The 23211-nt window shown below is 37.1% G+C and overlaps 1 non-coding gene and 1 pseudogene across 1 annotated transcript; both read left to right on the top strand.

Moving 5' to 3' along the window:
* The first annotated feature begins 8534 nt into the window (after window positions 1-8534).
* LOC107887807 (uncharacterized) lies at window positions 8535-22876 on the top strand (annotated as a pseudogene).
* Window positions 16932-17038, top strand: LOC121227348 (small nucleolar RNA R71). The gene has a single exon (XR_005924962.1). It is a non-coding gene; the product is annotated as a small nucleolar RNA R71 (small nucleolar RNA).
* Window positions 22877-23211: the final 335 nt, after the last annotated feature.

Raw genomic sequence — 23211 nt, 5'->3', positions numbered from 1 at the left:
AACACCCCTTACCCGTACCCAAGATCGGGACGAGGTACGAGGCATTACCGTACATAGATAGGGCATTTTCAAAACACATGGGTCATCAAATTTCATTCCAAATTAAAACTAATCAAACAAAATCATATTGTCCTTATTATGGACCTACGAGGTCCAAAACATACAATAAAAACAATCCAGAACTAATCCGAGAACTTAAGAGAACTCTAAGAAAATTTTTAGGTTTGAGCCTCACACGCCCGTGTAGAGGCAATGCACATGCCCGTGTGCTTTGGGACACGGCCGTGTCCCTTACCCGTATGGGATTTTTAAAAATTATGTTTCCCTTCGAACCTACAGGGGTTTTCACACGGCCGAGCACACGCCCGTGCCCTTGGCCCGTGTCTCTCACATGGCCTAGACACGCCTGTCTTCTCGCCCTGTCTAAAAACCTGGACATTCTATTTATGACGTCATCATTTATTTAGGGGTATACGGCCATGGCACATGCCCGTGTACTAGGCCGTGTCCTTCACACGGTTGAGACACACAGCCGTGTCTCTACCCGTGTGTTTACTACCATGCAAACTGGCTTAAAAATTTTAGGTGCAGGAGACACACGGCTGAGCAACACGCCCAAGGGGCTGGCCTTGTGTCACACACAGCCTGGACACATGCCCATGTGTCTACCCGTGTAGACCTTTTCAGAGGCTATTTTCCAAGCCATTGGTCACCATCAATCACTCATACATTCAAACACACTTTACAACATGCAATAGGACATATTTATACACTCGAACATTAAACACCAAGGCACTCTCACATCTTCATAATGTCATCTTATTGCACCCTCATTTGTTACACCATTTAGAGGCATTCCTTTCCCATTTCATGCATTATTAAACTTGTTACCATAACCTCAAATTGTGTATTTGTGCACATAATCATTTTAAGTCATTAGGTCATCCTTTAACCTTTAGCACTTAATTCACACTTTACCTTACATTCATCAATCAACATCATACCACCTCATTATCATGCATTCACCAAGCAAAAACATACCCTACCATTAAGATACTAATACATGCATGCATGGGTAATTAGATTACAACCAAAATGATCAAATATGAGTCATATCATATGGCCATTACAAAAGAATCATCATCATAGGCCTTCACAAATTGGCCAAATAACATGACACATATCACAAAATGACCAAGTTCCTATACATGCCATACTCAAAATAATAATTTCACTATACCCAATAGTCTTTTGATAGTGTGATTTAATATTCTGACAGCTTTCGATCCCCGAGCTAGCTTGGCAGAACTACAAGGAATAGAAAAGAGAGGGAAGTAAGCATTAGAGCTTAGTAAGTCCACATACAAATAATATGCAATAATGGTGAACAATTAACATGCAAAAACATGATAACATATACATAAAGATTATTCTTCATTCAAACCTCTTTGCTTATTCATCGTATGCATGTACGTACTTGCTCCTCTTAAATCAATCTTTATCAAAGTATTACTCATAGGTTTAACATACATACCTGTACTCATCGTAGAGTATCAATAACCATAACTCTTTCATATGCCCTCCTCGGGACTTTCATTACAATCGTTACATTACCCGTTGAACACTCAGAATACTATGGGATACACGGAAACCTTGCACATAAGTGCCACATATACAAACGTAGCCGAAGCTACCACATAACATGTAACATATCCATAATGAACTCAGACCTCTCAATGAGCTTGAATGTTACACGAATCACATCCATCATGAACTCGAACCTTTCAACGAGCCCAGATGCTTGCATCCATAATAAATTCGGACCTCTCAATGAGCTCGGATGCTACATACCTCACGAACCCGGACCACTCAACGAGTTTAGACTTCTTAGTTCCTAGTGACATGTCACTTGTATCCTAACAATCCTAAGGTTCAAACGGAATTTTTCCTCACTTGCATATAGTATCTCCATCGTACTTGCTCTCAACGTCGTAAATCACGACCATAATAACATTCATGCTTTCATAACAATATAAGCATATAACTCATAATTACAATAAATAATTTATCACATTATATTAAAGCATTTACAACATACTACCATACCATATTATTTGCATATGTACTTACCTCGGTACAAAATGGTGGTAATCGAGCCTAGTCATCGTATACTTTATTCTTTCCTCGATCAAGTCCCGATTTACGTTTTTCTTGATTTATAATGTCAAAATTAACTTATTTATTATTCAAACTGTTGAATGGGTCCATAAATCATATTTTTGAAAATTTACATTTTGACCCCTAAACTTTCACATATTTACGATTTAGCCCTTAGGCTTGTAAAATGAAATGCTTGCATTTTCTTGATGACCCAGGCTTGGCCGAACCTCTTCTATGCTCATATCAGCCCATATTTTCTTTTATTTCACATTATTACTTCTCACTCTTACACTTTTACAAAAAAGTCCCTTGTTTAGGTGTTTTCACTAGAAATCACCTAATAAAATATGTTCGCATTGCATCAAATATTCATATTCCTCCATAAATCATCAAAATACAAGAATTTCATGCATGGGTCAATTTTCATATATGAACCCTAGCTTAAAATATAGCTAGAAATGGGTAGATCATGTTACCGGGACTTCAAAATTACAAAGAACATTAAAAATGGGGCTAGGAAACACTTACTATTGAGCTTGGAAATGTTGAACAAAACCCTAGATATGGTGTTTTTTTATTTTCAGCAGCCAATGAGGAATATGGACACATTTTTGGTTTGATTTTTCCTTTTTATTCTTTTTATTACCTAATGACCAAAATGTCCTTAGGGTTTCTCTTTCCAATTTCTTTCTATGCATGTCCATTTTTGTCTAAAATTTTAGAAATTGGTTAAATTTCTAATTAGGACCTTCTAATTCATAATCTGATGCAATTTCATGCTTAAAACTTCTAGAATGCAAGTTTTATGCTTTATTCAATTTGGTCCCTAAAATGCAATTAGACATTTTATGCATAGAATTTCTTCATGAAACTTTCACATAAGCATGCATTCATGACATAAACCTCGTAATAATCATAAAATGATTATTTCTATCTCAAATTTGTGGTTTTAAAACCACTATTCTGATTAGACCCTAATTCGGGATGGTACAACTTTCCCCTTCTTTAGGGATTTTCATCTCCGAAAATCTTACCGATAAAAAGGTTTGGGTATTGTTTCCTCACAGCCTTCTCAGGCTCCCATGTAGCCTCTTCGATCCCATGTCTTTGCCACAAAACTTTCACAAGAGCAACACTTTTGTTTCTCAATTGTTTGACTTCTCAATCCAAGATCTTAATAGGTTCCTCACCGTAAGTCATGTCCGGTCTGGTTTCAACTTCAGCCGGTACAATCACATGTGAAGGGTCGGATCTATACTGGAGTAACATAGTCACATAAAAAACATCGTGAATCTTTTCTAATTCACCCGGCAAAGCCAATCGATAAGCAACAGGCCCTATCCTTTCAGTAATCTCATACGGTCTTATAAAACGCGGACTCAACTTGCCTTTTCTACCAAATCTCAAAACATTCTTCCATGGTGATACTTTCAAGAATACTTTGTCACCAACTTGATACTCAATTTCTTTTCTTTTCAAATCCACATACGACTTTTCTCTATCCGACACTACTTTTAAACAATCACGAATTACTTTCACTTTTTCCTCAGTTTCCTTAATCAAATCTATCCCATGAAGCTTATTCTCCTTAAGTTCGGTCCAATACAATGGTGTACAAAATTTACGACCATACAAAGCTTCATAAGGTGCCGTATTCAAACTCGTCTGATAGTTATTGTTATAGGAAAATTCAACCAAAGGTAGGTACTTTTCCTAACAACCTTGAAATTCAAGAACACAACATCTAAGCATATCTTCAAGTGTTTGAATTATTCTCTCAGATTGTCCATCAGTCTGTGGATGAAAAAAGGTACTAAAATTCAGCTTTGTACCCAAAGCTTCTTATAACTTCTTCCAAGACCGTGAAGTGAACCTTGGCTCCCTATCCGAGATAATCGATAAAGGTACTTCATGAAGTCTCACAATCTTAGAAATATACAGTTCGGCTAACTTATCAAGTGAATAATCAATGCATACCGGTACAAAATGAGCCGACTTAGTCAATCTGTCAACCACTACCCATACGGCATCTTTCTTTCTTGGTGTCAACGGCAATCCTGTCACAAAGTCCATAGTAATTCTGTCCTATTTCCATTCAGGAACTAAGATAGGCTGAAGTAAACCTGAAGGTACCTGGTGTTCGCCCTTTACTTGTTGGCAAATCAAGCATCTCGACACAAATTCGAATATATCTCTTTTCATGCCATTCCACCAATACATTTTCTTTAAATTCAGATATATCCCGAATGAACACAGCATTGTTCAGAACACAAATCCTTCCACGAAATCTCAGATAACCATCAGGATCTCTCTTGAAATTTGATTTACTGCTCGACTCACACTGAGCTTTCTTAGCTTGTAACTCTTTATCAGCTTCCTGAGCATCTCAAATCTGTTGAAGAAAATTTGGTCTAGCTTTTAACTCTGCTAGAATAACACCATCATGAGATAGGGCTAGCCATGTGTTATAGCTCTCAAAGTAAATAAAGACTTTCTGCTCAAAGCATCGGCAACCACATTTGCCTTACTGGGGTGATAATCTATCACAAGCTCATAATCCTTTAACAATTCAAGCTACCTTCGTTGCCTCATGTTCAAGTCCTTTTGAGTCATCAGATATTTAAGACTTTTATGGTCCGAATAGACATGGCATTTCTCCCTGAATAGATAATGCCACCAAATCTTCAAAGCAAATACAATAGCGGCTAATTCTAAATCATGCGTAGGATAGTTCTTCTCATGGGCCTTCAGTTGCCTTGAAGCATAAGCTACCACATTACCTTCTTGCATAAGGACACAACCTAGTCCATTCAAGGATGCATCACTATAAGTTACAAATTCTTTCCCTGATTTTGGTTGTACTAACACTGATGCTTCGGTTAACAATTCTTTCAGTTTCTCAAAGCTCTGTTGGCACTTCTCTGTCCATTCGAACTTAACATCCTTTTGTAATAACCTCGTCATTGGGGTGGCTATCATCGAAAATCCTTTCACAAACCGTCTGTAATAACCTGTTAAACCCAAAAACCTCCTAACTTTGGTTACGTTCCTCGGCGGCTTCCATTTGACAATAGTAGAAATCTTACTGGGATGAACTCGTATACCATCTCCTGAAACAATGTGGCCTAAAAACCCAACCTCTCGAATCCAAAACTCGCTTTTACTAAACTTGGCATATAGTTGTTTATCCCTCAGAGTTTGCAAAATAGTTCTCAAATGCTCGGCATGCTTTGCCTCATCTCTAGAATAAATCAGAATATCATCGATAAACACCACAACAAACTTATCTAAATATGGCTGAAAAATCTGGTTCATTAAATCCATAAACATGGCAGAAGCGTTCGTCAGTCCAAATGGCATAACAAGAAACTCATAGTGGCCATACCTAGTTCTAAAGGCAGTCTTAGGCACATCAGACTCTTTCACTCATAACTGGTAGGATCTGGACCTCAAGTCTATCTTAGAGAACCACGTCGCTCCCTTCTGTTGATCAAACAAGTCATTAATTCTTGGAAGAGGGTACTTATTTTTTATTGTAACCTCATTGAGTTGACAATAATTAATGCATAATCTCATAGAGCCATCCTTTTTTTTCACGAATAGTACAGGAGCACCCCACGGCGAAAAGCTTGGTCTCGCGAAACCTTTGTCGGTCAGCTCTTGCAACTTTGACTTCAATTCTTTCAGTTCAGTCGGGGCCATTCTATATGAGGCAATAGAGATGGGTGACGTTCCTAGCATTAGCTCAATACTAAATTCAACTTCTCTAACTGGAGGTAAACAAGCAATTCCTCTGGAAATACGTCCGCATACTCGCACACAACCGGCACTGATTCGATTTTCAATTTGGATTCCTTAGTATTCAATATGTATGCCAAATAAACTTTATGCCCTTTTCTTATATATCTCTAAGCAACCATCGGAGATATCATCATTGGCGACTTATCTACATCATCTGATTCAGCTCGAAAAATTTCACCGTTTTCACATTTCAATTCCATAACTTTCTGTCTACAGTTCACTATAGCCTAATCTAGTGTCAACCAATCCATACCCAGTATGACATCAAATTCGTCAAACGGCAACAACATCAAGTCGGCCAGAAAACAATGATCTTTAATCATCAAAGGACATTGCTTACATACTTTATCAACTATCACATGCTTTCCTAACGGGTTAGACACCTTAATTACAAATTCTGTAGACTTAACAGGTATATTCATACTAGATGTCAACTTTATACACACATACGAATGAGTGGAGCTAGGGTCTATCAAAGCAATAACATTAGTATCATAAAGGGAAAGTTTACCAGTGATCACTTCAAGAGAAGTTGCGTCTTCCACTATAGCAACACAGGTTTTTAGTTGCGTTTGGATAAAACACGCCGCTATAAATCGAGAATTAGCGGCTCTTTTTGAAAAACGCCGCTATAGATAGAACATTAGCGGCGCTTTTTGAAAAACGCCGTTATAGATAGAGCATTAGCGGGACTTTTTAAAAAACGCCACTATAGATCGAGCATTAGCGGTGCTTTTTGAAAAATGCCGCTATAGGTTGACCATTAGCGGTGCTTTCTAAAAAATCACCGCAAAAAAATTAAGCACAATGTTAAGCTTTAGTGGCATTAGCGGCACTTTTTGAAAAACGCCGCTATAGATCGAGCATTAGCGGCGTTTTTTGAAAAATGCCGCTATAGGTCGACCATTAGCAGCGCTTTCTGAAAAACGTCGCAAAAAATTAATCACACTTTATGTTGAGCTTTAGTGGCATTAGTGGCGCTTTTTGAAAAACGCCGCAAAAAAATTAAGCACAACTTCGTCATTTTATGTTGAGCTTTAGTGGCATTAGTGAGCTTTAGTTACTATTTTAAGGTTTAGGGATTATGGGTTTAGGGATTATGGTTTATGGTTTATGGTTTATGGGTTATAGGTTAAGGGTTAGGGTTTAAGGTTTAGGGGGTTAGGGTTTAAGGTTTAGGGGTTAAGGGTTAAAGGTTTATGTTTTGTGGTTTAAGGTTTAAAAGATAGGGGTTAGGGGTTTAGAGTTTAGATTAATTAGTGTTTTTTAATTTATATATTAAATAATTTCTTATATAATTGTAAAAAAGATAATTTTAATTTTAATATATTAAAATAATGATTATAGTTTAAATTATTTAAGAGATAATAGATAAACTTTATATATATTAAATGGTTTAGGATTTAAGGTTTACTTAAGATTTGTTAAATGATGAAATTTTTTATAATCAATTAATACTTTTGTATTTAAAAATATTTAATCTAAGCCATTTGATATATTTAAATATTAGATTTAAAAAAACATTGATAAATAAAAAAAAAGTAACAGATTGATATGGATAGGTAACTATATATCTATTTTGGATAGGACCAAATTATAACAAATAAAAATGAAATACAAAATCTAAAATCATTCCATATCGAACATCTAGCAAAATAGTTATATTTTAGTTAGGAAGAATTATCTCTAATGAAATGGAGATTAGATTGAAAAAGAATAATATAAAATCATGATTAACGTCTCAATCTTTAATAGAAGTTTGATATGTGAGAGATTGATTTCTTACATTGAATAATTCTAACTTAATAATTAATTACAACCATTTAATTATTTGTTTTCTTATTAAAATATACGATATTTTTTTTCAAAGTACTTGGTTTTTTTATTTATAAAAACCAATTTATAAAAAATAGTAATAATAACTGTTTTATAAAATCACTTAACTAATAATTTTTAGAAGACAAAATAAAGAATTTTTAGCAGACCAAAATGCCACAAAAAATCATTTCACTTAAAAAAAAGGCACGGCTTTATCCCCATATTTTTCCCTTTTGAAACCCCTAATTTTTCCCCCTAAAATCGGTATCCTCAAAACACCCCCAGTCTTACCCATCCGTTGCTCTTTTCAATAAAGAAACTCTCCAGCAGCGTCTCCAATCTCTTATCGAAGGAACTCTAGCTATCTCAAGTCCCTACTAAATTTCAGTGCTCTAGCGGTCCTTTTGGCAATTAGGAACATTTTGAGCTAGCCTTTAAGTATTGAAAGCATGCCCTATTTTTCCTGACTAATTGTCTTGCAACGTTTAGTTGTTTTTTTGTTTTTATTAATTAGCACTAGCAATCAGTGGATTTTTGTTCCTTGGCATTGTTGTTGTTGCCATAACAGTTTGCTACTTTGTTCCTATTCGTATTTCCACTCCCACACACTCATTTCGATGAAAGATTGACAAATCAAATCACAAATTTTAGTCTGTCGAAGAATCGTTGAATAAAAACAAAATGCATCGTTAGGATTTGTCATTTTGCCGACTATTGCATCAAATTACTTCAGTCTTGATTTGGTTTCCAGTTAGACTCTAAGATAGAAGAGATGGCAGTGAACCAGACGGCAGCGTTGAAGGTGGGGTTGTGTCTATTGGGCCTCTGTTTATTCGGCTACATAGTGGGTCCACCTCTGTATTGGCATTTCATGGAAGGATTAGTAGCCTTCAGCCACACTTCCAACACTTACCGACATTGCTTTTGCGATTGCTCTTCTCAGCCTCTTCTTACAATCCCTGAAGGTATTCCCAGATCTGGCTCGATCTCATCTCCTCTTTTCTTATTTCCGTTTCATAAATATTGGATTTGATCAGTTTCACAAACCTCAAAATCATGTTGTGGTAGTAAACTATAATCTGAAATGAGTGCTTTATGCGCTTTTTGCCTAATTTATTTACACTTGGAGAATGGCGATCCTACGACTTCCCCTCTTTTTTTGTTCATCAAATTTTCAGTTAGTTACTGGCTAATTTTAATTTACAATAGATGAGCCTTGCAATATTATGATAACCCATTACACCTTTGTTAATTCTAGGAACCATTTATCCTTCATGCGAATTTTCCCCTAAAGGAATACTATTTTCACTTAGCATTTTTATTAATGTTGTTTCTATTGTCAATTAATAGAACACCATATCCTTGGCTATGGGGTTTTGCTTTGTAGTTATGCAGCTAATTATTGAAAGTTGAAACTTATGCTTGTTTTATGAATGCTTACATGCATGGCAAGCTGTTGTTAGCCTTTCTTTCTATTATGTTTGTTGCTTTGTATTAGCATTCTCTATGCTACTTGCCCTACAAAGTTCCAAGTTTCCATTTTTATTAAAGATGGAAATCGGGTATTTGGAAATGTTATCTGATCGTTGGCAATTTTGCCTAGCAGAATTAAGCTAATTTTATGGTTCTATCTTTAATTAATGTAGGACTGAGCAATGCTTCCTTTACAGGTCAGTTTCCTATTTCTTTGTCATGGATGGATGTATTTATTGGAATATGGGCCTAAGTAACTTAATACAAAGAAATTTTACATTTGTTTTTCTATGCCTTTTAGAACACCTCTAATTTTAGCATGACAACAGCCCTCTCTGCTGGGGTTTTTCACCATTGTTGTTGCTATTGCTTTCATTTAGGTGTTAACCTTATTTTAACAGATGTTATGCCTTATATGATGCTATATGAGACAAATATATTCCATAGTTTTTCTTATCCTTCTGTTTTTGTGCCGTTATACTCTTTAATCACATGATTTTCACTTTTGTTTTCTCTTCAATAATGATTGATTGCTAATGTAACAATGTTTTCTTTTTTTACCAGGATGCTGTCTAACAATTGCATAACAGAACCATGTTTTTAAGATTGATTTGAAATGACTGATATTGTGAAATAACACTTACATAAGATAAAGTAGTAACTCTGGATTTGGTATGCAGGATGAACTGCTTTGTTTTGAATTGCTTGATAATTAATGTTGTGGTATTTTTTTATCCGAGAGTAATTTGGATGTGAATGTAACATTAAATGTAATAACCCTCTGTATTGCATTAACAAAAACCACTACCTTTGATGCATGATATTCGTGACAGGTATTAAATATTTATAATAAATCGTTCTTGAAACTAACTATTATCATGATGAAGGCAAGTGTGCCTATCGAACAGTAGTATAGCTTTAGCAAGACCGGATTGTCGAACCCAAAGGAACTAAAAGTACTAGTAATGACTGTCTTTTTATTATCTAGCCGAAGAATAATGAGGTTTGTTTTAACTAACTAATTAACTAAACTATGAATTCACAGAAAATAGAATCGGGGAATTACTCTTGGAAAACTCGATTGATTGAGACAATACCTAAGGAAAAATCCACCTAGACTTCACTTGTTATTTGACTCTGAATCGGATGATTTATTCATTTGACTTGATCCGTAGAAATCCCTAAGTTATATTATTATCTCTTTCGAGACTAACAACGTCTAACCTAGGTTGAATAATTGAAATTTCTTTCTAATTAACTCCCTAGGGTTGCATTAACTCGATCTATGGATCCCCTTATTAGGTTTCACCCTAATCCAGCAAAATCTTGTCACCCTATCTCTAGGCGCGCAACCAACTCCGCTTAATTACGACAAATGTACTCTTAGACAGGGTCTATTCCTCCTCTAAATAAGAGCTTAACTTGAATCAATATCCTGGAATATCAAAACAAGAATTAAGAACACATAATTAAGAATAAGTTAAATATTTATCATACAATTTAGATAATAATAACAAGATCTGTCTTAGGTTTCATTCCTCTTAGATATTTAGGGGTTTTAGTTCATAACTTAAAAGGTAAACATCTAAAAAGAATAATGAATACAAAACATATAGGAAAACACAAAACTCCTAAAGGGAAATTGAGGGGAGATCTTCAGTCTTGATGATGAATCCAACTTCTGAGATGGATCAATTGGCTTTCCTTGAGCAGTTCCCTACTTCCCTCTCTATGTCTCCCCTCATCTAAGTAATTACCTTTGATTCAAAATATCACAGAGTCTCACATCCTCACTAAAGATTCACTCAAATCACTCGAGGTGTTTAAGGAAGCACTCAATAGTCAATAATGAAGAGTCATTACCATAGGCTTGCATGAAAATCAAAACTCCACCATTATAAATTGAGATGAAACATCAATCAAAAGGTTTTTAGAGGGTTGTAACGTGGCTTTAGTTAGAGGGTGTGGTCAGAAAATTAAAAGAAAGGGTTAGAATCGAGATTGAATTGAAAAATTGTCTAACTAGAAAAATGACTAGTCATTAATTGCAGAATATGGAATTTAACTTCTTTAGCTCAGAAGACCACTACTACTAATATGTATACATGTATTTTTTTTAAGAACAAGTCAAATTACAAAATAGAATAAAACATAGCTAAGTAACTATTCCAACTCAAATCTCGACAAAAATAGGGATTAAATTAATTTAGGGGATTTCAACAATAATGAGTTATGGGTTAATATTTAGGGTAAATTAATGAATGAGTTGTTAGGCTTAAGGGGGTTCACTAAGGGTTAATTGTGAAGGTAGGCTTTTATGGAGTGAGTGGGTTAAACCTAAGTGCCTTTATCATTTCGACATATCAAATCAAATGGTGTGGCCTTGACATGCATAATCAAGCAAGTTCTAGAATAACAATTCAATACTAATGCACTCATAATGTAAGTGAGCATGAAAGAAATAATAGATGCTTTAAAGGCTCAAGATCTCACAAAAATTATGGTTTTTTTATGTTTAAACTTGTGAATTCCAACTCAAGATAATACCTAAACTTAGGGAAACAACCTAAGTTTTTAATTCTTCAAAAATCAACTTATCATGCTTGATTCCCTAATGTCTTAAAGTTTAAACAATCAATGCAAAAATGCCTATGTTTTAATTCAAGATATATCAATAAAATTCATAAGTAAATCAAAATTTATCCTAAACATGATATGAGAGTTTTTCAAGAGAACAAGGCAATCATTCAGGGATTTTTCTGATAGTGAAATGAATACCCCCCACACTTAAGATGTATATTGCCCTCAATGTACAAAGATAGATATATAGAAAAGAATATAAAAATAAAATAGTGAGAGAAGTGAAACTTCCTGAGTGATGAATGGATTTCCTTGAACTAGAGTTTTGGAGAATAATCGGCGTGAGGGTGGAGGAGGATACTCCGGCGGTGGTAGAGGTTCATTAGTTCATAAGTCCTGCTCCAAAAGAATATTATATCTGGTGGTAGCTATGGTCGTGGTCGAGCAGGACATAGCAGTCGTGGAGAACCTTTCCCAGTGGAGTTTCAAGTTCCTAAATAATAGTGAGCTTTGGAGCTCTTTATAACTGTGATAAAATCAGGAACTCTTTTAGGAAATATATAAGGAAGAGTAAGTACTCAATATGAATTAGCCGAAATTAAAAATTGTAAAATAATAATTATAAGTCCTAATAAAAATAAGGTGAAAGAAAAATAAAAAGTAGTCTTAAAATAAAATAAAAGTAAAAACATAAAATAATAAATAAAAGTTTTTAAACATCTTCATCGCTAGATGGTTAGCGAGGTGGAGGTGGCGATGAGATGTGGAGGTGCTAACAAATCTGCTGTAGAGTAGCATCAATGTTATCGAAGCACTAAAGACACTGTTGCTCGAATCGGGTAAGGCCCTCAGAGATGTCAGCGTATGAAGCCGCCGCATGAACTGGACGAGAAGGAGGTAGTGGCTGAGATGGTGGGTCCTCATGACGTGGAGGGACATCATCAGTAATGTCCTTGGGGTCTCCCTTTTCGGCTGATTGGGCGAGGCGATACTGAAGAGTGTGGGTTTCTCGGCGCTTCTCAATCATCCTCATATGTAACATGCTCGAGATGCCTTGTGGAGACATCTGGCCAATGAGAGTGAGGGAGGATGATTGGGCCGCTGTGTTGAGGAGCCCGAAGTGTCGTGCTATTCAAGTCACGTAAGGGCCAATGGAGATGACCCCCTTCGATGTCGCTCCGTCTGGTGGTGAATGGCGAGGGCAATAAAGTAGGTGAGGTCGAAGACGTGCCCGTTCACCATGCTCCATAGAAAGTAGGCGTCGTGAGTGTTGACGACGCCGGTGCTCTCTTGTCGGCCTATCAATGTGTGGGCCAAGATGGCGTGTAAGTACCTCAAGGATGGAGAGAGAGACGATGCCTTAGAGCAGCTAGGATCGTAGGTGGCCAAATCGAGGACCAAGGCGTCCCAGCACTTTGAGGGAGAGTAGTGGATGTGGGGGTGGAGAGTATCGAGGTCGTTCTCATCCTTAAACTCCTCTGTATATAGACCCAAAGCAATACTGAACTCGGGAACGCTCAAATAGTGAACTAAACCGCTGAGACGGAACTAGACTCTTCCAGGATCATCGAAGTTGGTCATGACGTCTTGAACATGGAATGTCGAGAAAAGTTCAAGTGTGAGCTCAAGGTACGTCTGTTCGATAATCACAAAGAAGAGGTCTCATGGATCGGTTGTCAGGAGTGCTCGTACATCGTCAGCCAATTGGACTTGTTCAAGCGTGGTCCAGTCAATGTAGTGGCCCACACCTAAAGGTCGAGGCCGTAGGATCTGGAACAATTCCTCCTAATTGCCTGGAGAAAATTGGAGGAAGGGGTGCCGAATTTCTGAAGTGGGGCCTGAAAAAGATGATGCCCCTTTTCGTTTTTTCGAAGTGGGGCTAGCGGTTCTCTTCCCACGTGAGCTTGAAATGGTGTACCTGCAAGCAAAATCATTATTCTGTTTTGATGATTGGTTAAGGTAAAATGTAAACAAATTCAACAAGGAAAAGGTCATAAATTAAAACTAATAATCTCAGGCACAAATACTAGCAAACTTAATCAAAAAAAATTAATTTTATGGTGTATCATTAGCATGATAATAGTATAAGTTTCATAAAAAATGGCAAATAATTCTATGTAGCATATTTTATTGATGAAAAATGTCAACCTAAAAGGTATGAGTATTTCTATTATCCTAACCATAAATATTCACTTTAAACTAGTCAAATGGAGCAGATATATCATGCAATGAGTAAGAACTTCAACATGAAAAAGATGATAACTACTCTATATATAAGAACTTCAACATGAAAAAGATGATAACTACTCTAGATATGAAATTTGAGTGATAGAAAGATGAAAATAACATGAAAAGTTCTGATTATTATGATAAATAGCATTAGAAATCAGTAAAATAAAAGAGAAAAGAGTAAACAAACACTAAAAAGATGAAAATGGGTGTCAAAAATGGAGTTGGAAGCGACGCACGGGCGTGGTAGGGAGGCCATGCGGACTTGCAGCGGCTAGGGTTAGCGATTTTGGGTGAAGATGATGATGAATGGTGAAGGGTATTTATATATTTTGGGACACATGGCCAGGGGACACGCCCGTGTTCCCTAATTTTTGCCTGCGTGATTCGCGAATTTTGAAATTGGGTGTGTCTGACAATTTCCCCACGCCCGTGTACCTTGGGCGTGTTGGTGCACACGACCGTGTTGCACGACCGTTTCTGTCTTTGTTCGCTTCTCCCACACCCGTGTATGAAGGTTCATGCCCGTGTTGTTTTGGCAGTTCACCCACGGTTGCTTGGCACGAGCGTGTCGCATGCCCGTGTTAATTTGACAGGTTCGGCCACGGTTTCAAGGCACAGGCATGTTGCACGCTCGTGTTGTTTTGGCAGGTTTGCCCATGGCCATGTCGCACGGCCATGGTGATTAATCGTAGCCCGTGCTGGGGAAATTTTTGCCCTGTTTCCACATGGTCCTAAGCACACCCGTGTGCTTGGCTGTGTCTGTATGGTAAACCTATATTCAAGAGCTTCGTTAGTAAGTTAGGTGTTAAACACTAAAATTTAAAGAAGTTAATACAGTTAGTGCTTGGGTTGCCTCCCGAGAAGCGCTTATTTATAGTCTAAGATCAACTTACCTCTCCATTGAATGGTTATGGTGGTTCGAGGAGTTTATACTCCTCATTCCTGCTATGAATCTCATCAAAATAAGGTTTTAGGCGGGTATTGTTTACCTTAAAGGTGCCGAACTTGGGATGACTTACCTCGACTGTACCGAATGAGAAAATGCTAAGTATCGTAAAAGGAATTTCTTCATTCAGTTTGGCAGTAACAATGTGAGGATCTGCATCTAATAAAACTTTATCTCCAACCTTAAGTTGATTTGGAAAGGTATTGAGCTTGTTCTGACGTAGTCTTGGTTTATCCTGTGTTCTCGTTTATGTGTTCGCCATTCATCTAACTCCTCGATTTGTAGCCTTCGTTCTTCATGAATAGGTCCTCTACTATTTCTTGAAAATGGCTCATGTACTTTCTGCAAACTCATTTCCTGTAAAGTAGGTTGCACCATATTGTCAGTTTTAGTAGAATGGTTTAGACAATCACCTTCAATTTTCGATGTGTTTCCGGAATTGCGAGCTTGAAGGGTGATTGTTTCGTCTCGCACACGAAGTGTGAGCTCACCTGTGCCAACATCAATAATCATTCTAGCAGTTGCTAAAAAGGGCCTTCCTAAAATCAAAGGAGTGTTGCTATCCTCTTCTATGTTTAGAACAACGAAGTCAACGAGAAATATAAATTTATCGATTTTAACTAGCACATCTTCAATAATACCCCTAGGAAATCTTGTAGTTTTATCTACTAATTGAATGCTCATTCTAGTCTGTTTGAGTTTGCCAAGACCTAGTTGTTTAAAAATTTTGTAAGGCACGTTAATACTAGCCCCTAAATCAGCTAATGCATTATTAACATCTAAACTACCAATTAAGCAAGGAATCTAAAACTCCCTGGATCTTTTAGTTTGTTAGGTAGTTTATTCTGTAGAATAATTGAGCAAACTGCGTTTAGCTTCACATGTGAAGCCTTGTCCATCTTCCGCTTATTTTCTAAAAGCTCCTTTAAAAATTTAATTGCATTTGGTATCTGTGATAGAGCTTCAATAAACGGTAAGTTAATATGTAATTTTTTTAAGAGTTTAAGGAATTTACCAAATTGTTCATCCGAGCGGTCTTTCCTTGTCACATTAGGGTATGGCACACGAGGTTTGTATTCAATACTTACCAGTTTCTGCTCATTTTGGTCTACCTCACCTTTACCTTTGCTTATCTCAGTTTCTTGCCTTGGTTCTGGGTCAGGTATGACTAACCCTTCCTCATCTTGACTAGTAATCGCGTTGAGTTGCTCCTTTGGGTTAGATTCTGTGTTACTTGGCAAGCTACCTTGTGGTCGTTCAGAAATCAACTTGGCAAGCTGTCCAATCTGAGTTTCGAGCCCTTGGATCGATGCTTGTTGATTCTTGAGTGCTGTCTTGGTATTCTGAATACGAGTTTCTGACACCGATATAAACTTTGAGAGCATCTCTTCAAGGTTTGACTTCTTTTCCTGTTAGTGGTTGTTGGTAGCCTAGAGGTGGTCTCTGATTTCCTTGGCCTCCCCATGAGAAATTTGTGTGGTTCCTCCAACCTGCATTGTAAGTATTGCTATATGGGTTATTTTGGGATCTAGAGTTATTGTTACCCAAATATTTGACTTGTTCCTCCTCAATGCCAGGGTTGAAGGGTTGATATTCTGTGTATGTTCCTCCTCCATTCGAATCGTACCTCATCACTGGATGTACCTGAGTAGAACCACACAAACTGTCAATCTTTTTATTTAAGAGTTCTACTTGGTTAGATAGCATAGTAACCGTGTCGAGGTTGAAAACACCTGCTGCTTTCGTCGGCTTTGTTCTTATAACTTACCACTGATAGTTATTCAGTGACATCTCCTCAATAAATTCGTAAGCCGCCTCAGGTGTCTTATTATTGATAGTTCCTCTAGCAGCTGTATTAATCATCTGCCGAGTCGAAGGATTCAGGCCATTATGGAACGTTTGAACCTGTAGCCAAAGCGGTAACCCATGGTGAGGGCATCATCGCAAAAGGTCCTTATATCTCTCCCATGCATCGTAGAGTGTTTTTAAATCCATCTGCACAAAAGAAGAGATATCATTACGTAATTTGGTTGTTTGAGCCGGTGGAAAATATTTTAATAAAAACTTTTCGGTCATTTGTTCCCAAGTAGTGATTGACCCTCGTGGTAACGAGTTCAGCCATTGTTTAGCCTTATTCCTTAACGAAAAGGGAAACAACCGAAGGCAAATGGCATCATCAGAAATGCCATTAATTTTAAAGGTATCACAAAATTCTAGGAAATTTGCCAAGTGAGCATTGGGATCCTCGTCCTACAAACCATCAAACTGAATAAACTGTTGTATAATTTGAATTGTGTTAGATTTCAGTTCAAAATTATTTGCAGCAATAGCAGGTCTAACTATACTTGACTTAGTTCCTGTTAAATTAGGTTTAGCATAATCATACATAGTACGCGGAGCAGGATTTTGATTAACAGCAATTGTAGGAGGTAGCAGATTTTCTTGGTTTTCAGCCATCTCCTCAGTTGTGGTTTGAATATCGTCCCCTTGCTCGTTCTCTGTGTATCTTAAGCTTCGTCTTATTTCATTTTGGTTTCTGCAAACTGTGCGATCAATCTCACTTTCAAAAAGTATTGGTCCTGACGAGTTTCTTCTAGTCATAAACTATAAGAACCTGCCAGAAAAAGGAAAAAAAAGAATAATTAGTAATAAAAATTAGAATAAAATTTAAATTGAAGTAAAAGTAAATGGCTAAAATAATAAAAATCAAGTGTTCCTAATATCTTAATTCCCCAGCAATGGCACCAAAAACTTGATGCGTGATATTCGTGACAGGTTTTAAATATTTATAATAAATTGTTCTTGAAACTAACTATTATCACGATGAAGGCAAGTGTACCTATCGAACAGTAGTATAGCTTTAGCAAGATCGAATTGTCGAACCCAAAGGAACTAAAAGTACTAGTAATGACTGTCTTTTTATTATCTAGCCTAAGAATAATAAGGTTTGTTTTAACTAACTAATTAACTAAACTAAGAATTCATAGAAAATAGAATTGGGGAATTACTTTTGGAAAACTCAATTGATTGAGACAATACCTAAGGAAAAGTCCACCTAGACTTCACTTGTTATTTGAGTTTGAATCGGACGATTTATTCATTTGACTTGATCCGTAGAAATCCCTAAGTTATATTATTATCTCTCTCGAGACTAAAAACGTCTAACCCTAGGTTGAATAATTGAAATCTCTTTCTAATTAACTCCCTAGGGTTGCATTAACTTGATCTATGGATCCCCTTATTAGGTTTCACCCTAATCCAGCAAAATCTTATCACCCTATCTCTAGGTGCGTAACCAACTCCACTTAATTATGACAAATGTACTCTTAGATAGGGTCTATTCCTCCTCTGAATAAGAGCTTAACTTGAATCAATATCCTGGAATATCAAAACAAGAATTAAGAACATATAATTAAGAACAAGTCAAATATTTATCATACAATTTAGATAATAATAACAAGATATGTCTTAGGTTTCATTTCACTTAGGTATTTAGGGGTTTTAGTTCATAACTAAAAAGGTAAACATCTCAGAAGAACAATGAATACAAAACATAAAGAAAAACCCAAAACTCTTGAAGGGAAATTGAGGGGAGATCTTCAGTCTTGATGATGAATCCGACTTCTGAGATAGATCAATCGGCTTTCCTTGAGTAGTTTCCTGCTTCCCTCTCTGCGTCCCCCCTTTTCCTCCTCCTCTAGGGTGTATTTATAGGCTTTAGAATGCTTAAGAACCCTCAAAATTGGCCTTTTCCAAATTAGACTAAACTTGGGCTCGGCAGGAACACTCCCGTGTGACACGCCTGTGTGCGATTGCTTAAGGCCGTGGTCAAGCCTGTTAAATAGGCACGGGCGTGTGGTCCACCTGTGTGAGTCGTGCTTCGATTCTGTCAAATTGACACGGCCGTGTGGTCTGCCCGTGTGAGGAGGTCCAGGCCGTGTTGATTTCGCACGTTGCCTCATTTTCTCCGTTTTTGGCCCGTTTCTCGTTCCTTTCACTCTCCTATGCTCACCTAAGTATAAAAAATGAAATTAAGGCATTAGGAGCATTGAATTCACCAAATTTAAGGAAAAATTTTCCATAAAATGTGCTAAGCATGGGATAAAAATATGTATGAATTACGGTTTAACAGCCTTCATCTAGCAAATGATTTCATTTTAGGGTGATATTAGTTATTTTGGGTTTTATTTATGTTTTGATATGGCTAGTTCCTTGAAGGTTGAATGTGAATATTTTGCAGATTGTGCAAAGCATGATCCAGTGGTAAATGAGGATATAGAAAAGCACTTTGCAGAACTTTTGATAGAAGAACTGAAGTTAAGAGAAGCCGAAGCTTTGGAAAGTTAGCAATGTGCTGACCTAGCATTACTCGAGGCTAAGAAGTGTAACACCCCAAACCCGACCCGGATGTTATGGCCAGATCCAGCGTGTCACATTGAAGTGTTTTATTGAAAACCTTGTTTTCATTGAAAACCCTTCTTTGAAATAAAACCTTGAGTAAAATCCCATCTTGTATTTGTTGCTTTCAAAGCGAGTTCTATTTTAAGAAAAAAAAACTATTTCTTTCTTGTATGATAATAATTAGTTTGTAAAATATATTTTCATTTGTGGAAGATTTATTTAAAACAGATGATCTATGAAAACTTGTCATTTAAAAATTGAGTTGCGGAAACGTAGTATTTAAAAACAGTTATGGTTTTAAGAAAACCATGTTCTACTTCTAGCAAATATAAAAAATAATAATAAATATAATCCTAATTTGAATAATAATCAGAGGAAAGGCCTTATTACATTTTGGACTGAAATAACTTTAAATACTAGAAATTACAGGCTTAAGAGAATAAGTCCAAGTCGTCTTGCTAGCTGGCCACCTCGAAGTCCCTCCAACCGTCGAACCGCCTATTGAGGATCACCTGAGAAAAATAAAAGAGGGGGTGATTTTTCAAAAACTCGGTGTGTACAACCCTCGACAAATAGAAAAGCACGCAATAGCAAGTCTTTTTGGGCCTGAGCCCAATTCAATTTCAAAACAAATGTAAAGCAATCAAATATGCACGGATCCCACCCATCCAACCACTACACACCATCTCCATCCCCCGATACACACCATGTGGGGATATAAATATTGACCCACCCATCCGATACACTCCAATGGTAGCCCAGTTGCGGTACTACTTTCATTGCAGCAAGCTACTAATCAAATATTGGGCTTAATAGCCATCGATGGATCCACGGTCGTCAAGCAACCATGCAATCCTCATATATTTCCTCCGTTCCATAATTCCCAACCCATATGCAACCTAAACAGAATATCATATGAATGCAGCAGGTATACATGTAACATCCATAAATCTTACATTCCACACATACGGGTATTTTAGTCATTTCCGCCCTTAGGGGCATTTTCAGTAATTTCTCTTTATTATGGGTTTATTACATACCTTGGCCCGTTAACAAGTCCTCGTTGGCCAAAGTAAACAGATACTACGCACCAAGTAGGATTCCAGAGAAGAGGAGGCGAGTCATTAAGACCGCTTAAGTACCAAGCTCTCCCTAGATCCAATCCTAGACATGCATATACCCATTGCCACCCCTTAACCTTATGACTCATCCACGGTATCAATTAAATAATTATCTAAGTTTTATGCTTGATTGAGTAGTTACCAAAAAATGGGTCCACAACCCCTTACTAAACACTAACAGATCCATACTTATTCATTTGGCCCCTTTAGGCCCAATCTCATTCATTTGGCCCATCGGGCCTAACCACATTCATACGGCCCATTAGGCCCAATCACTTTCATATGGCCCGTCAGGCCCAATCACATTCATAGTCATACAATCATATGATTTTTCATCACATAGTATCAAATTGCCAATTTTGCCTATTATGGGCCCTACAGCCCATCGGACCCATTTAGCCCATTCTGGCCCAGTTGGCCAATACACGACCCAAGTCCATGAAATCGCTCATGGGGCCTCTGATAACCTATCGGTTTTTTAGCATTTCGAGATTTGCTGGTCTACTGTATGTGTGTAGTGTATGTACACACCTGGTACTAAAACATGTCGTGATCTCCTTAGCCACGAACCTAAAAACGATGTCACTCAACGATTAATTTCACACTTATCAAATACGATCACCAAAACTCAAAAATCTCACAAATCTCACATTTGCCTTACCTTGAACAACAAGCCTTAACAACCCTTCCTTAATCACTAATCACGAGTATTTCTTAAATCTGCATCCATCTTAATCATTAAGAACCAAACAACAAGTGACTCACAATCATCTTAAGTCACTCTTAAATCATCCATGACCATTCGGTCAACCTTAACCAATAAAAGAGGAAAACTTACCCAAAACCCCAAAACGCCTAAGGAGTAATTCGGCAGAGATCTGAAATCCAAGATTCGATACAAATCCCCTACCAAACCGATTTATAAAGAGTGAGGGAGAGAAGAAATTGGTACTAGGAAGACCAATTAAATTAAAGTAAAGCACTTACATAAGAATCAATCGGCCAACGTTGAAGAAAAATTGGCGGCACAACAGGATTTTGGCCAAAAGATATTCGGCTTTAGTGAAAGTAACTAGGAGCAAGAAAGAAAAGAGTTTGATGACAAAGGAAGGGAATAAATCAACACAAAATAGAAAGAATAAGGGATTTTGGCTTTTAGATATTTGGAGAGAAAAATGTTTTTGGTAAAACAGAAAGGAAGAATTCGGCATTAGCATAGAATCCCCAAAATCGGCACCTATATATACTATAGCTGAATTTACCTATCCCCAAATTCCCAATTTGGCTCCACTTCTCTACCCCCCCTCATCTCCTAACTTTTCTCCCTGATAACTTCTTAATTCCTTCCTTAAATTTCTCCTCTAATCACTCCCTTCAGAGTTCACATCCAACGCCACTACTGGCCATTTATTGAGCAAAAATAAATCCTTCTTTTGAGAAAGGAGGGATTTGAACCCCAAACCTCATTGCCATGCATGTGACGCCACCTGTAAGCCCCACATGTGACGCTACTTGCCACTCCAACACAAGGCTCCTTGTATCCAATTCCTCCTTCACTTATTTAATAACCAAACTACTTGCCACCAAGGTTCTTTTAATTATTAAACTATAATTTCCTTCACTTATTTATTAATTTTTATATTTAGTTTTTAAGTTAAAATTTTAATAATAAAATTTTAACTTAATTAATATTTTTATTCTTAAAAGTATATAATTTAAAGTTCAAATTTCAAAAATAAAACATAATATAATATTTATCATAGAAATAAATATTATATAATTAAAGTATTTTATTAAAGGTTATGCTCTTTAGCGGCGTTTATGGGAAAAGCATTGCTACAGGTTTGTTCTATAGCGACGTTTGTGGGAAAGCACCGCTAAAGGTCTGTTCTATAGCAGCATTTGTGGGAAAAAGCGCCGCGAAAGACCATGTTCTTTAGCGACATTTGTTGGGAAAGCGCCGCTAAAGGCCATGTTCTTTAGCGGCATTTTTTTTACATAAACACCACAAAATGTTAGCGACGTTGTTTTTAGTGGCGTTTCTTGTGGCGCTTGTAAAAGCGTCACAAATAGTTTTAGCAGCGCTTATAAGCTCCACTATAGGCCCAAAAAAACGCCCCTAAAAACCTGTTTTGCTGTAGTGTTTGCATGCACGTATGGCATAGGTTCTAGCCGGAGCCCTAGCTTCAGACTTCACTGTCGTATCTCGCGTCGCATTCTTACTACCAGACTTATTCCCGGCATTTCTCGAGGGTCTTCCCCTAGAAGCCGCGCCACTCGGTCTTGGACTCTGAATTCTTTCTTTCTCTATCCTCTTGGGGGAATCCTTAATAAAGAGGTCTAGAGAACCAAATTTAAAACAAGATCCTTCACTCGCTCTATAGTTGCCAGAATGACACCTGCCACACTGCGGACATTCAACCTTGGAAGGTTTAGCGTTACCTACGCTTGCCATAGACGTAGCCTGAGATCTAAAACTCGAATTCTGCTTTTTACAATTCCTGTATGGATGTCCAGCTGACACATGTGAATGAGAATACATCTCTCTAGATTTCTTAGAATGGGATGGCAATAACTTACTCATGTACCTCTTTCTTGTATCTCTTATATCAGACTCGGCCTTCTTCCTCTCTTTAATCAAGTCTTCGACTTTACAAGCCCATTCAACAAGTACCACAA

This window comes from Gossypium hirsutum, chromosome A03 (genome assembly GCF_007990345.1).
Source record: "Gossypium hirsutum isolate 1008001.06 chromosome A03, Gossypium_hirsutum_v2.1, whole genome shotgun sequence".
Classification (NCBI taxonomy): Eukaryota; Viridiplantae; Streptophyta; class Magnoliopsida; order Malvales; family Malvaceae; genus Gossypium; species Gossypium hirsutum.
Note: the sequence above shows the minus strand (reverse complement) of the source record. Positions and strands in the feature narration are given on the sequence as shown.